The sequence below is a fragment of the Patagioenas fasciata genome, chromosome 3 (genome assembly GCF_037038585.1).
Source record: "Patagioenas fasciata isolate bPatFas1 chromosome 3, bPatFas1.hap1, whole genome shotgun sequence".
Classification (NCBI taxonomy): Eukaryota; Metazoa; Chordata; class Aves; order Columbiformes; family Columbidae; genus Patagioenas; species Patagioenas fasciata.
Window position 1 is genome coordinate 63,264,377 of NC_092522.1, and position 14,342 is coordinate 63,278,718.

The window sequence follows — 14,342 nt, forward strand, 5'->3', positions numbered from 1 at the left end:
AGGTAAGCGGAGGTGACGCACCTCTGACCCATTTTCAGAAGCATACAAGGCTGTGTGCTGCTCGCATGTACGGTGCTGGCCTACACCTCACTCCTGGGTAGCATTGTTGGAGGAAGGTAGTTTGCACCATTTGCTAATGTTCTTAAGTTGCTTTGTTCAATAAAAATCTGTGGTGAACATGGCACTGAAGTACAGCTAGGTAGGAAAACACTGAAATGATATAAAGGAAAACACAGAGAAACAGAAAGTCACAAAAGAAGTCCAAAATTTTTACAGTACTCCTTGGATCTGAGCTGGCAGGATTTGGAAGGATGGGGAAGAGAAGACTTGGCATAGTGAATCATTCAATGAAGTGATCAGCATGCAATGGCAGTTAGAAGCAAATTGAGTTTCTATTAAAAAAAACCCACAAACAAACCATAAAAACATTGCTAAATGTTCCATGAACTTTATATTGAACATTAATATTCACTCATTCTGGTCAATGTTTACTATCTGCCTTTAAACCCACTAAGCATTAGGTTTGTTTTCATTGTAACCTCCTGGTACTAAACGCACGTGCAGAAACTGTTGGGGCTGGGTCACCCAAATCTGCATGGCCAACTTCCACTGGAAGGCAGTACAAATTACTTTGTACCCTGTCAGCCTTTACTCCACGTCAAGAGCTCTGTGTTCTGAGTAGGTTTTGCACTCCTTCCCACCCTGCTTCTGGGTCTGGTATCACACAGGGAATCCCCCTAGGGGACCATGGGAGGGACGGGGGGGTGTACGTGCCAACTTTCCTCCAAGACTTGTAGTCAACTGGATAAAGTCTGTATAAATCAAGTTTATATTGCATTTGTGATGAGTCCAATGTATCAATGCACATAAGACTTACTCTATTATGTACAGTCAGTTTGTGCTTGGGCAATAAACCTGCAAGTTCTTGCCACCAGGGTTTATGTACACACACACAAATTGCATTTACCTCACATGCACGGCAAAGTTTGTGCATCTAGAATACACTGGGCTCACTGTACATGTGCAGATCAATTGAAGATCGAGCTCAGTATCTCCTGGGCATATTGGATCCACTGTGTATGTTATTTACACAGTAAATCAAGAGCATCTGGAAGAAGTCAATCTGCTGCTCATGCAGAGATTAGCAATATGTATGTAGTGTGTATCTACTGGCTATGTTGGAAATTTACATCTTACTTCCCTACTTGGAAGGCATTAGAAGTGACTGCAACTCCAGAGCATGTGAGTCAAGCACGAAAAACAAAACAAACAAAAAAAACCCACAACACAACAGCAATGAAAAAAACCACCACCATCCCCCCAAAAAAACAAACCAAAACAAAGAAACAACAAAAACCAAGAAGAAATAATGGGAACTTTCCCTGCCATGCTTTTGCTGAGCTATTTCTTGGTTAATTCTCCTGTTCTGAATTTGCCATCATATACTTTCTCAGACTTCAGTCTGCTTGCCCTTCACAGTAGGAGCACTGCTGCTTCTGGATCCCCAAACCGAACACTGCCTGGTGAGAAATGCCTGTGCTGTCCAGCAAGGATAACGTGCAGTGCAGATTTTCTGGATGATAAAGTAGCATGTTGCTGCAGACTGTCTCAGAGCTTCAGGGCAGCAAAGAATAGCCTATCTGCTCACAAGAAAATGTCCATCATCGTCTGGCAGCAGCTCATTGTGCCACATCTGCCTTTAATCCATCATCAAACAACTTGGTATGGAACAGACAGTTGAAGAGGGGATCCTTTTCTGAAGAAGGCATTTTTGGGATCAATTATTTGGCCTAACATCATTAGAACAGAACCACTGAACCATAGAATAGTTCTGGCTCGGGAGGGACTTTCAAAGGTCATTTAGTCAAACCCCCCCGCAATGAGCAGGGACATCTTAAACTAGATCAGGTTGCTATCGTTGTTGAAATAATTCTATGAATATTCCAGAATTTTTAAACTTACTGTTAGGATGGTTTCCTTTTGTTTTGTGCAACATTGCATGGACCTCTGAAAATATTTTATAAGAATGTTAAAGAATGTTTCAAAAAATAATAATACAAAATATCATATTTTATATCCGGATACTTCATTTTAACCTTTGAGAAACATGATTTTTCTCAGAACTTCTGTTTTGAAACTTTTCTCTTTATTATATCATTTACATATAGGAAAATCTGTGTTTACTTTCCAAAGAAATGCAAATACTGAAACTTTATGCCCTGTAATAGTGTAAAACAAAAAACACTTTAACACACAACAATAAAAAGGAAGCTTAAAATAAATAGTGCAATGCTATAAACTTATGAAGAAAATCCAAGATCATATGCATTCTCATAAAGTCCAAGGGAGGAGGGGGAAAAAGGCTTTGCACTTTACAACCATTCCTGGATTTGTGCCCGGTCATTCTCCTATCTTGGAGAAAACATGATAGGTACCCCCAGCTGAGTCCGAGAGTTCAAAGGTGAGCTCCCAGAAGCTGGTTTTGAGGATCAAAGCCTGGGCGTTGATCTAAATGGCGAAGGAGCAGATTTGATTTGAGCTGCTGCTCCCAAGGCTTTTAATTCAGTAATTACTTCAGACTGTGGAGATATAGCAGACAAAGACTCTGGTTCACTATGCTGTTACATGAAGTGATCTTCACAGTCTTGCAGCTCTTCCTTTTTAAGAGTCTTCTATCTGTCTGAACTACTTAATCAGCTCCAGATTTCCCAGCCCCCATCAGCCTTGTTTACCCCTTGCTGGGTCACAGCAGAAGCCACCTTTCACAGTCTAAAGGACAATCAGCCCTAACTTCCTGGTTTTTCTACTGAGCCTGCCAGAAGGTCTCTAAACAGCTCCTCTTTCCTCATTTTCCCTTATTTGAGAGATTAAGAGCCTTACCTTTCTGTTTCAGGTGTAGATGATGAGAGAACAGGGACAATCAGGTCTTTTTCTTTGTTCAGTTCTTGTTTCCAGGGAGGTGTTTTCCCTTCAGATTGGAGATCCCATCCATACAGGGCTGGTTCCCATTACTGAGAGAATGAAGAGGGACCAAGTCAGTTTTTGCTGTGATCCTTAATGCAATGGTTTCATGTATGAGCTGGGCAGGGATGGCTGAACGCTGGATGAATGGATGTTTCTTGGAGGCTGCTGATCCAGCAGGTAAAGGGAGATGGGAAGCAGTTTCTATGCCTGACCAAGTACCAAGCAAGCATGGGCTTCCAGGGACTTGGGACACAAGGAAGGACAGTATCGACTAAAGCTAGTAAACAGGGCGGGGAGGGGGGGAGGGCTGGGGTTTTTTGGTTTTGTTTTTTTTTTTTTTTGTTTTTTTGTTTTTCAACTAATTTCAACTCCTTACTCTTGATCAAGCACTCTGGGAGTCCTAAACTGTAGCCTGCTGGGGTATGCTTCCAGTGGTGTTCTCACACATATTTCTGATCTGTGGGAGGATGCTTGTTTTCTTTGCTTGCCCACTTGTAAAGGCTTCCTGAACTTTCATTTTTCTTCAGGGAAAGAGGAACCTCAGGACTTTTCCCCAGCTTCAGATCAACGAACTTGGGAGCAATGCTCATGTTACATGGTGATGCACTCTATTTCTACAAAGAACCTGTAGGATGATGTTCAGATCAGCAGTGAACAATTAGCAGCAGCCTGATCTGAACTGGTGACTTGTATTTGAACAATATGATAAACCTGGTTAGCAAAAGCCTGTTGAATCAGAGGCTATGGAGGGAGAACTAGGCATTCCACAGGCGAAGCAGCACAGTGAACAGAAGATCACAAATAGAGAAAATAGGGGCTTCATCAAAAAGATCATTTACTTCTGTAAAGTATACTTTGAATTTATTAGATACCAACCATCAGGGTAGAAGGCATTAAGCTATTCAGTTATTTTCCCTAAAAATGTGTCTCTCTGGCTGCAAGTAATTTCAATGCTAAGATCAACACCAGCTGAACTTGCCTGTCTTCTTGAAAGACTAGCACTGAAATTCAAGTTATTTAAAGAAGGTAACACTTCTATCTAGGGTCTCCTCCAAAGCATTAATACTGTGAGGAAACACAGATATTTTTTGTAAAAAAAAATGAGATAACCTTTTCCGACCAGCATCTGTGTACTACCCTTTCATGCACGAATAAATACTTGACAGAAATAAGAATGAATCCCAACCCTGAAAGCTTCTAAAATGTCACCAAATTTGAATTTTGCTCTGAATAGATCTCTCAGCAAATAACCAGATTCTAAGGATGAAAAGGTTTTACTTGAGGAGGTTATAGTTTCTGGTACCAATTAAGCTGATTCATCTCTAATTCTGGATTCTTGTTTTTTTTTTTTTTTTTTCAGTCATGGAGTAACCAGTTTGCAGAGTTAAAAAAACAGTCATTCTTCACCTATTTTTAGAACTCAACTTTTCCTATATTACAACTTCTGGGCAGGATTTCTCACTTCCGTTTTCTGTCCAGATGTTAAAGATTTGGAACAACTGGAAGAAAAGCTGACCTCATGGTATTTCCATCAGGTTCCACTAGTGGAACAACTGGAAACCTCATGAGGAAAGCCCTTCTCTGTCTAAGTGTTCAGACTAGTTTTGCAGACTCAAGAGCTTAGGAAACTTTGGATAAGTTTTGAGCAAGGATCCAAATATTTGGATGCTTATCAGAACAGAAACAAAAGTGAGCATTATGAAGTTCATTCATCATTCTTTGTAAAAACCACACAAGTGCTAACAAAATCACAGGATTACATAGAAACAAAACTAATTGTACATCAATCACAATCAGTTAGCTTTTTCCCACATCATAAAAAATTATATACTTCTGAAGAATGGAAATCAGATGCTAAGTGGAACATTAAAAAACCATTCAAAGGGCAGAGCTGCAGTTGTAGTGTGAAAGCAGTAAACACACAGATGTATAAACCCTTTCTGACTTCTAAGAGAATGAAAGAAAACAATGAGATAGTGCTGTGTTTGAGATCAACTTGCTATCAATGGCCCTTCTAAAACTTTTCCCTGTATTCAGGCTGAAACTACGGGAGTTACACAGCAGTGTTTTAAGACAGTGCTCTAACATATTGTTTTGAAGGTACGAGAAGAAGTTCTTGCAATTCGACTTTTCAATAAGTTATACAAACAAGAACAATATTCGCTCAAAACTACATGACAATTTTACCTGGCTTTATAACTTAAATTCCATCTCCTGTGCATATGCATTATTATAAGTTACACAAGTGTATACTATCTGTTCCACAAGATGAGCAAGAAACATGGCAGTTTCTTGAGTCTGAAGAACATAATGGAGGGATACATGTAACACTTAGTCTGTCAGCCTTAAGCTCCCTGAAGCAAATTATTAGGAATGCTTTAAAAGATGAAGTAAATAGGACAGACTCTGGTGTGAATTTAGAGTAATGGTTAAACTCATGCTTCAGACTACCAGACCCCAGCCAGTACAAGAACAGTTAACTGAAATAAAAAGGTGCTTTTCATTAAGAGTGTGATCTGAAAAAAAAATCCAAAACCTCAACTTTACAAAGGACATTTTCAATTACTCTCAACATAATATCTGAATGCTTGACAACATAGCACCCCTGAGTGAATATGTGGATTTAGCCTTATTTTCCAAATAGAGAACTGACAGATTAAGGGCAAAATTATAGATAAGTACTCACATACTAAGTGTCCATCTTAGAATTCTTAGGGTATTATTTTCCCTTGTGATTTCTGTGCTATATTTATGACACTTCTGTATTTTTAAGATGTATTCCTCTTGAGGCCAGGCTTTCTCATGGCAAAAACTAATAGGGAAGTGGAAATACAGAAGCTAATAATGATTTTTTCCGTTTAAAATCTCAATGGCAGTGGCAGCAACAAGATTTTCATAGCTTCCTTTAACTAGTTTTTGTCTGTCTTCAACTCCTTTCCAACATCTGTTCTCCCTTTCTCACTGGTTGCAGGTATTGTGCACAGGGAACAAGCATCTCCAGCTCTCCAACTAATCCTGGTTCTTGCAGGAATATGTATAGGCTCCCAGCAGCGAATAAAACTGGGACCTTGAGGGTTCCTCAAGGGTGAGAAATGGAAGGTTATATCACAATATATATGTCTAGTTCACTGAGCTCCTCTTAAAACTAGATCACCTAACTCAAGAACCTCTGATTTTACTCCAACTTGACCTGACACAGATACAACATCCTTGTTAAGATGTGCAACTGAAGAAGAAAAAGCTGTGAGTGAAAACCGTTTATCTGAAACAGGTTATAATTTATTTACTCAAAGGAATACCACCAGATGAGCTAAAGCGAGTTCAGAATCATTAGATTAATGTGTATTTGCCTCACCCCAACCTGGACTTTGCCAGAAGATGATTTAGTAATCCACACCTATGAAGATCTCCTGGCTACTTCTTTGTTTCTTCTCTTTTCCTTTCACAGGCAGAAAATAATTAAAAGAAAAAATCTGCAGCAAAAAACCCTGTAAAGCAAAGGGACAGCCCTATGAAGTGAATGATACTAGAATAGGCATATCTCTTTATGATAGGATTGCAAAGGGTGAGGAGAGGTATCAGCAGTGACTTTCCATAGACTCACTACACAACAGGTGAAGGAAGTCAGCAGCAGAGAAACAGACACCAAAGTTTTATAGACAGCTTTAATTCAGAATTGTAATAGAAGACCTAGTCCACCATCTGCACATGCTTAACTCATTGTGAAAGCTGAGCTAGATGTGTATGTTTTCAATTTATTTTATTTCATTTCTTTTAAAATATTGTTGTGACTCTCATAATAGAAGTGAGACTGCGCCTACTTCTACTGCAACGTGAATGTGCAGTCCCATGAATTTCCCCTTTAGTGAGGGATAATTAAGACTATGCTGGTAGGATGTGTTTATAACTTATAGCCCAAGTTACATGTAATTTTTAAAAAATCTTTCACATCCTTTGTGAAAGTTTATGTATTTTCTTCATTTTTTTTTAGATTAAGACATAGTAAACCATCCTAAAATGCAGCCTCAGGAGTTGAATTCACTTAATCTTTTAGTGTTACTTCTATGGGGCATGTGTTGGCTGGTTAGATCTATGGTTTTTCCCTTAATTTAAGAGAGAGTGCCTAAGAAAAACAGTTGAGGTTGTATTTCTTCATGATGAATAAATAAGACCTGGAAAATTTTGTGGGAGAGGGGAAAGAAACAAGGAATGTCTACTTCTCTAACTTGAAATCAGGGCTTAACAAGTCACAGAAAACTATGCAAGGAGAAAAGAAAATATTTTCCATTTAGCCCTGTGTGAAACTTTGGTGTTTCATGCTTACTATTATAAAATTTTTCCTACCCTTCTTTCCCCCTTTCTTTCTTCCTGCCTTGCTTCCCCTACTTTCCCCACCCCTTCTCCCCTCACCTCCCTCCCTTACAAATATTTGATTGTAAAGTAGTTTTAATTAGAGATCCTTTTTTCAATTATATTCAACCTAACTCTAAATTAAGACCTACTTAAAATGAAAAAATTATTACATATCTTTTAAAGTATTAAAAAAAAAATCTATATTTTACATGTATTTTGAAAAATAGTGAGATTAATATACTTTTGTGGAAAAAAAAACCCAAACCATGATTTCCAACCTTTTATTACCTAGATATATTCAGTCATTTCCCTGCATTGTATTAAAATTTTCAAAACATCATAAAAGAACAAACTGTATTACAGAACAAAGTCAGTCAGAACCTCTTCCTTAAAAAAAAAGGTAAAGAAAAAACTATCTCTGGCTTTTTCACACTTTTTAAGCACTATTTTCCATTTTTTGTCTTAGAAATATGGACCAGTCCTACCTTCAGTATAGGTGTCTCCTGTGCTCTTTTCCTAGGACCTGGAGACTGTTTATTTTACCTCCCTAAACATCACATTGTATGCAGATATAGAAAATAATCCTGCAGACTGTACCCCCACCTGCCAGGAATCGGAGTGCCAGGAGGAATTTAAGTGCAGATATAGCCAGAAGCATAATACCCCCAGCCAAGAGCCCATAGCTCACCCACAGCAAATTCCAGCCGGTGAGAAGAAATCACCTGTTACTTACTGAAGTGAGGAGCCAGCTTTGCCCATTCATCAGGACACAGGAGGAGAGGACATGGACCCCACAGTGCACAGGAATTGTGGCTGTTCCTGTGTTCTCGTGGCTCGTTTCATATTTCAGCCTTAAGGTCTAACTAATCCGGAGAGCTGTGACTACTTACATGCTCTGTTATATCTTATATTAGGATTATTGTGCAAAATCTGCTCTTATCATTATTAATACTAATTACTACTTAGATATACACTCTTAATCTCTGAAGTCTATTGCAAAAAATGGTGACAGAGTGAAACCGTTGGAAATAATATAAATACAGATACAAGCTTAAATATTCAAGATTCCTGAAATTTAAAGATGTTTGACTATCATTCCTATTTAATGTTCTTATTTTGCTATTTTTATTAGAAAAGGCAATCAAAAGAATGCAGGGGTTAAAGAACAAATGCCACATAAATCCCTTGTAAGAAAAGATCTGAACTAGTTCAGTGATTGTTTTTGATAATCCAAAAAGATTAATTTAAAAAATATAGTAATGCTTTTGAAGTTCACAATTTTCATTATGATGTTGAAACGTCTTCCTGCAGCTAATGTTTGTCTAATCTATCTTGAACATACTTATTTACTTTTTCAAATAAAAAAGGAAATTCAGATAGTTGAATGTTAGTGCTGCTTATAAATTTCACAACATTAATATTGTCAGTAATTTATCAAACTAGAGGTATTTGGTGGACCAGTTACAGTTAATGACTCAGCACCATAATATGTCCCTAAAGCAATGATCTCATATACAGGTTCTTTTATGTCTTAAGTCATTGGAGTCCAGTTCTCAATGACTCGGTTTTACCATCATGATGTCATAACTTTAAACATCTGTCTTGGGATCTTTATGTAAAGTCTCAGGCGGAGAAGCGAAAGGAACCGTGGTTAGAGTCGACCTCTCTCTTATGGTAGCTATATACCATTCAGCTTACGGACAAGACGTGCTGCTGATGACTTGGGGAGGCAGCAATGTCTTACCCCAAACTCCTCCTATGAAAAAGTAGTCTGCAGCACTAGAGCCCCACTTTCAAATAACTGCCTTAGGGCATTTAAAGTAGTATGCTGGAAATATTAATGTATCCGTAGAGTTATTTTGTGTATCATTAAATGATCCTACTATAAAAGACTGCATTTAAATATTCAGAGTGGGTGTTCCTGTGGGTACTGCCCTTTCTCTCTTCTTACGAAACATGCTTCCTCGCCATCTCCTCTTCACCCTTATTGCCTCATGCGTTTTGGAGGACGATGAAAGAGGAAACAGCACAGTGTCCACAGAGTAGTCATCTTCCTGCACCCCCAGGCAGGCAGCACTCCCCCTCCACCTTCTTCTTCCTCGTAATAGGCAACTGGATCCACCCTGCCCTGGAATTTCACACATCATCTTAGCAAACGAGGCTATGTAAACAAAGGAGTGCAAATCCCTAAGAACTACTAAGGAAGAGGAGTTAATGTGTGAAGTGGCATAAGACCGGCATCTGTAGGGTGATTAAGAAGATACAGGAAATTTCAGCAGGTGGAAAGTTCAGAAGGAAGACGCTGGGAAAAGGGTAGAAGTGAAGATGGATTGGTGGAAGAAGACTGGATGGATAAGTCAAAGAGATGCTGAAGAGGTAGAGACAGGACCACATAATGGAGAGAAATGGAAATACTGCTACAGAGTGGAAAAATGGCAAGAGAAGTCATGGTACCGAGAAGACGAAAGAATGAAAGAAGGTAGAAGGAGATACAGAAAGAAAACAACACATTAAATTGGAAAACTTGAAAAAATATTAAATAAGCACTAAGTTTATAAAAATTAAAATTATTAGATCAAAAGGAAATGGGTGTGGAAAGGATGATGCAGAAACTTGGAGTTCATACACTGCAAAAGATATTTTTGTAAACATTTTAACAATTGGCACTTTTCGGAGCACTGTTTTCAGGTATCACACATTATGTGAGAATGTGTGTGTAGAGATAATGCTCACTATACTAAATATTACAAGGATGAAAAATATAAATCATTAAAAACCTTGAAATTACAATCATTACATTCTTCCTCTATTTCCCATCCCCCGTTTTTGTGGGGGTTGGTGCTTTTTTTTTTTTTTTTTAGATTCAGAAAGGTCCAAAAACCCTAAATTCCTACTGAATGTCTATTAAGCTGCTCTCCAAATTTTGTCCCTTCGTCTTGCATCAGAAATTCCTCTACCATTAAAACCAATCTCCAGACAAAACCTAAGTTTTTTTTCCTGAGTTATGATTACTAAAGTACCCTGTATTATTGTCGTAAACATTTCAAAAGACAAAAAGAATCATTATGATGTCTCCAGTGATGGTTATTAATGACATGGTCTTCAGAAGCTGTACAGGTCTTAATTTCTTTGCTCTCGGTAGAGAAGAAAAAAGACATTTATCTTCTGTTTTTCTGGCAGCTGATACTACTTAAGCTTCTTAAAGCACAACTGAAAAAGTATAATAGTAACTTAAGATGTCATCAACTTAGCTGTAGTGTTGGATTTCAGGACAGGTTACTGATTTCAACCAGTTCTTATACTGTAATCAGCAGTGGAAACAATTTGAAACTGCTCTGCCTACACAAGCAGAGCTGATTCCCCCTGAGGTCAAGGGAAAGGTTCCCACCGACTTCAACAGGCTTTGGATTAAGTTGTGAGTAAGGAGCTGCACAGGGTAAATACTGGTGACAGAATCTGGGGCTCTGCCAGATAAACACAGAAAAAGAAATGGGGAATTTCAGAATGCTTAATTCCTGGAAGAGATGAGACTTTCTATCCTTTGTTTTTTAGCTCTAGTTGTTCCCCATCCAAAAAAGGTCAAGGGGAAAGAAACAGGAGAAAAGACTGAATTCTTTGCTCTCAAATCTTTAACAGATTATGAGTACATTCATGAGAAACCAGCCTGTTTTACATAGTCTTTACTAACAGTGACAAAAACCAAAACATGGGAAGGTATGGTATAGGAAAACAGTCAATGGTACAAGAACCCATGGACAATTCTTCTAAAAAGGGTTTCAGGTTAAATGTCAGAATGCACAATGGAGAATTCCATGTCCTGTCAGCATCCATTTCATGGTTGTTTGGAAACAGCCTGAGGATTAACATTGGGATTTCCTTTTTGACATAATATATAACTACTTCCCTTTTTATTGAATTTGCCAATGTTAAGAGCCAAGAAATATCCCTTTTATTGAGTGTTCTTTTTAATTGAGATTATAGCAAAATGTCCCTCTAAAAGCTGATTTTGTGTGGATATACACATATATTTTGTGCAGACATAGCAAAAATTCTAAACTATATTTAGTTACATTTTCCATTTGTTTTCATGGTTGTAAATTAGTTAAGTATTAATACCTTCTGAATTACATTTGATTTAAAAATTATTATGAAGAGGAGGGACTTGAAAATAAATTATTTATATACTAAACCAGAATTAAATACATTGATTTATTTTCGTGGCATAGGCTGAAGCGGTATTAAAATTGTCATATTAGGTACTGCACATGGTTAAACATTGTATTCTTCAGATCAGCAATGGATTAATCACTGTTTTTGTTTTAAAGTACTTTCTGCTCAAGCAGACATATGGACAAAAGCAGCAAATGTGAGCAACGTGTTAAATTTATTGTGGCAAACTGGCATTTTTAAGATATAACAAACAGATAATTTTTATCAGAAAACCATGTTTGAACAATGACTGGTGTAGGGAACCAAGTTCGTAAAGACTATGAGCTTCCAGGACAGAGGAAAGAATTTGTTCTTTTTTGAGCCAGAAAGCACATTCATCTTTCCCAGTGTCAGCAGTGCAAATACGTGCAAATTACACAAGATTGTCCAAGCTTCTGAAAAAATGTCGCCCTTGAGGCCTTCTTCTTTAGAAAATAAGAAGTTAAGCTTCCCACTAACATCTTTTTTTTGCTGGGAATCACGTAAAAGCAGTTGGGAAGTACAACTAAAAAAATCCCTTGACCATAACCCATTCACCACACTCCTAAGTCCAAACTTAGTAGGAAAGTAATAGTGATACAGTAGGTTGCCTTACCATGACATGCCTAAAAAAGTTATCTTAACAATGAGGTTGTTCAAGCATGGGGCCTAATTCTGTGCCATTTTAGTTAATGATGCAAAAGTTGTTGCAGGTAAGTTGGATGCAATATTTTATATTCTGCTTTTGTTAGCTGATGAAACAGGTATGTGAATGAGCCTTGATGAGATTGCAGGTACTCTGTTTTTTTTTCCTTTGTTGTTGTTGTTTTGTTTCTTTGTTTTGTTTTTTTGTTTTGTTTTGTTTTTCAGCATGGAATAGTTGTATGGTGGTTTTTTTTTTTTTTCTTTCTTCTTACTTTAAATGCACAGCAGATCCAAATGCCTGAGGTTTCTGTTTTATTTTTCCTCAAGGTAAGAGTTCCTTGGCAACAAAGCATGCCTTTTCTACTTGCTTTGCATAAGAAACAGCAGGACAGTGTGAATAGTTAGTACAAAAGACTTCCTCTTCAGAGAAAATGTCATGTGTCATGATCAAGATATATTCATATATGTCCTATACACACACACACACACATATATATATGTGTTAACTCATAGCTAATCATGTATTGTCTGCACGGGGATTTAAAGAAACTAAAAACTTGTAGATGCACGCTGAAAAATAAGTGCTGTATTCAGAAAAAAACAATCAGCTTGCTAATACATATATTGCTCAAGTAAAATATTACCTTAATAAAGGAGCTAAGAACCCACTTGTGTCTATATAGATGTAAATATATTCTAGTTTATTATTTTAGAGCTAGATTATGCTAGAATTACTCATTTAAATTACAAGTCTTGCACAGCCCAGTGAGTGAAATCACCAAGACAACAGTTAAGAGCCTGAATCCAAATGAGGGTAACAACAACAACAACAAAAATTAAATGTTCCCTCATGTAATGTTTTACCCATATATTTCTATTTCAAGCTGCTTAAGCCATGGCAAATGCAACTTTTTAGTCATTCTGCTCACAGTCATGGTGCACTAAAATTTCAAAATTGCCTTCTGCTTCACGGGTGCTGAACTGACTCCCCACAGCATTGATACCCTGACAACAGAAAGCATCCATCTGGGGAAATTTTGGTACTTACTGTACGGTCTTCCCTCCAGCCCACATACTGCCCACCTCTTGACAAAAGCCCCTTCCTCTTCTGACCCTCACTGTGCTGTGGACACCCCTGCCCTGCAGTCTCCATCACATCCCAACTAACCTCAGCACCATTCCCTGTGGTGCTCAGGACAATGCGAGAGGAGAGCAATTTTGAATCCTTTTCCCAGTCTACTTTCCTCCCTCTTGTGTCCATAAAACAAATAATTTCATATACCATCTTTTTTTCAAACCAACAGCCTTTTACCTACATCCCTTTCCTTTCACAGTCCCTCCACCCCAGCCTGACTCACTGCAACCTCAGACTCTGGAAGCAGACATGTTGGATGAGAGAGGCAAGCTGGCACGAGCCAAACGAAAGAAGGTAACCGGTAGAATTGAACTGGTCTGTGGGATGTTCTTAGAGAAGAGTGAACCTCTGTGGAAGTGGGAAAGCTGTCTGACCTATTAAGGAAACATCTGTGTATGTAAAACTTTGAGAATAGCTTTGTGGCTTTTCTCAACAGAAACACAGAAGGAAAACAAATAAGCTAACATCAAGAGAAAAATTTTTAGCCATGAAATTATAAGTTTTCTCACAATGCTAATGCACATTTGGTCTGTGGAAGCAGTGTGGAATTTATAAGTCATTTTATAACTGAAAACATAGAGTGACATTAATTGAGCGGCTAATACTGAAGCTACCTAGAAGATAGGTGTGTAGTCTTATATAGGTATCTCTGCTACCTCATTCATTAGCGGAGAGAGGTGTAGAAGAGCCAATCCATGTCTTTTGGAGACCTATAATCAGACGGGACAACTTACTTGCTGAAGGATGCAATAACCACAGGAGTGAAGACAATCAGCTTACTGTGCATGCCTAACGCACTTGACCCATGTCAAATGAGATGAATCCTATTCTTTGCAAATTCTTCATGCTCTCCTTTCCCTTTTATCTCATCAGCTCTTTAGAACCACTCAGTCAACTGTCATATAATCTCCTGTATCTTACAGACCAATTAATTATGATATTTCATACTGTTTCTCTATAGAGGAGGTATGGTAATATGGTGATAAAAATGGGAGGAATTGAGACCAGGGAGAGCAAAGGAGAGATATTGCCTGACGTTGTGCCTAGGAGAGGGGGA

The 14,342-nt window shown here is 38.0% G+C and overlaps 1 protein-coding gene across 2 annotated transcripts in view; it reads right to left on the reverse strand.

Annotated features, from left to right (window-relative positions):
* Positions 1-14,342, reverse strand: part of ADGRG6 (adhesion G protein-coupled receptor G6) — a 153,820-nt gene that overhangs the window by 117,818 nt on the left and 21,660 nt on the right. The window contains exon 2 of one of the 2 annotated variants that reach the window (XM_065835104.2): positions 2,881-3,011. The exons of the other annotated variant lie outside the window; for it this stretch is intronic. The gene's annotated coding sequence lies outside the window, so the exon portion shown is untranslated. The remainder of the gene's footprint in view (positions 1-2,880; positions 3,012-14,342) is intronic. 2 annotated transcript variants of the gene reach the window in all.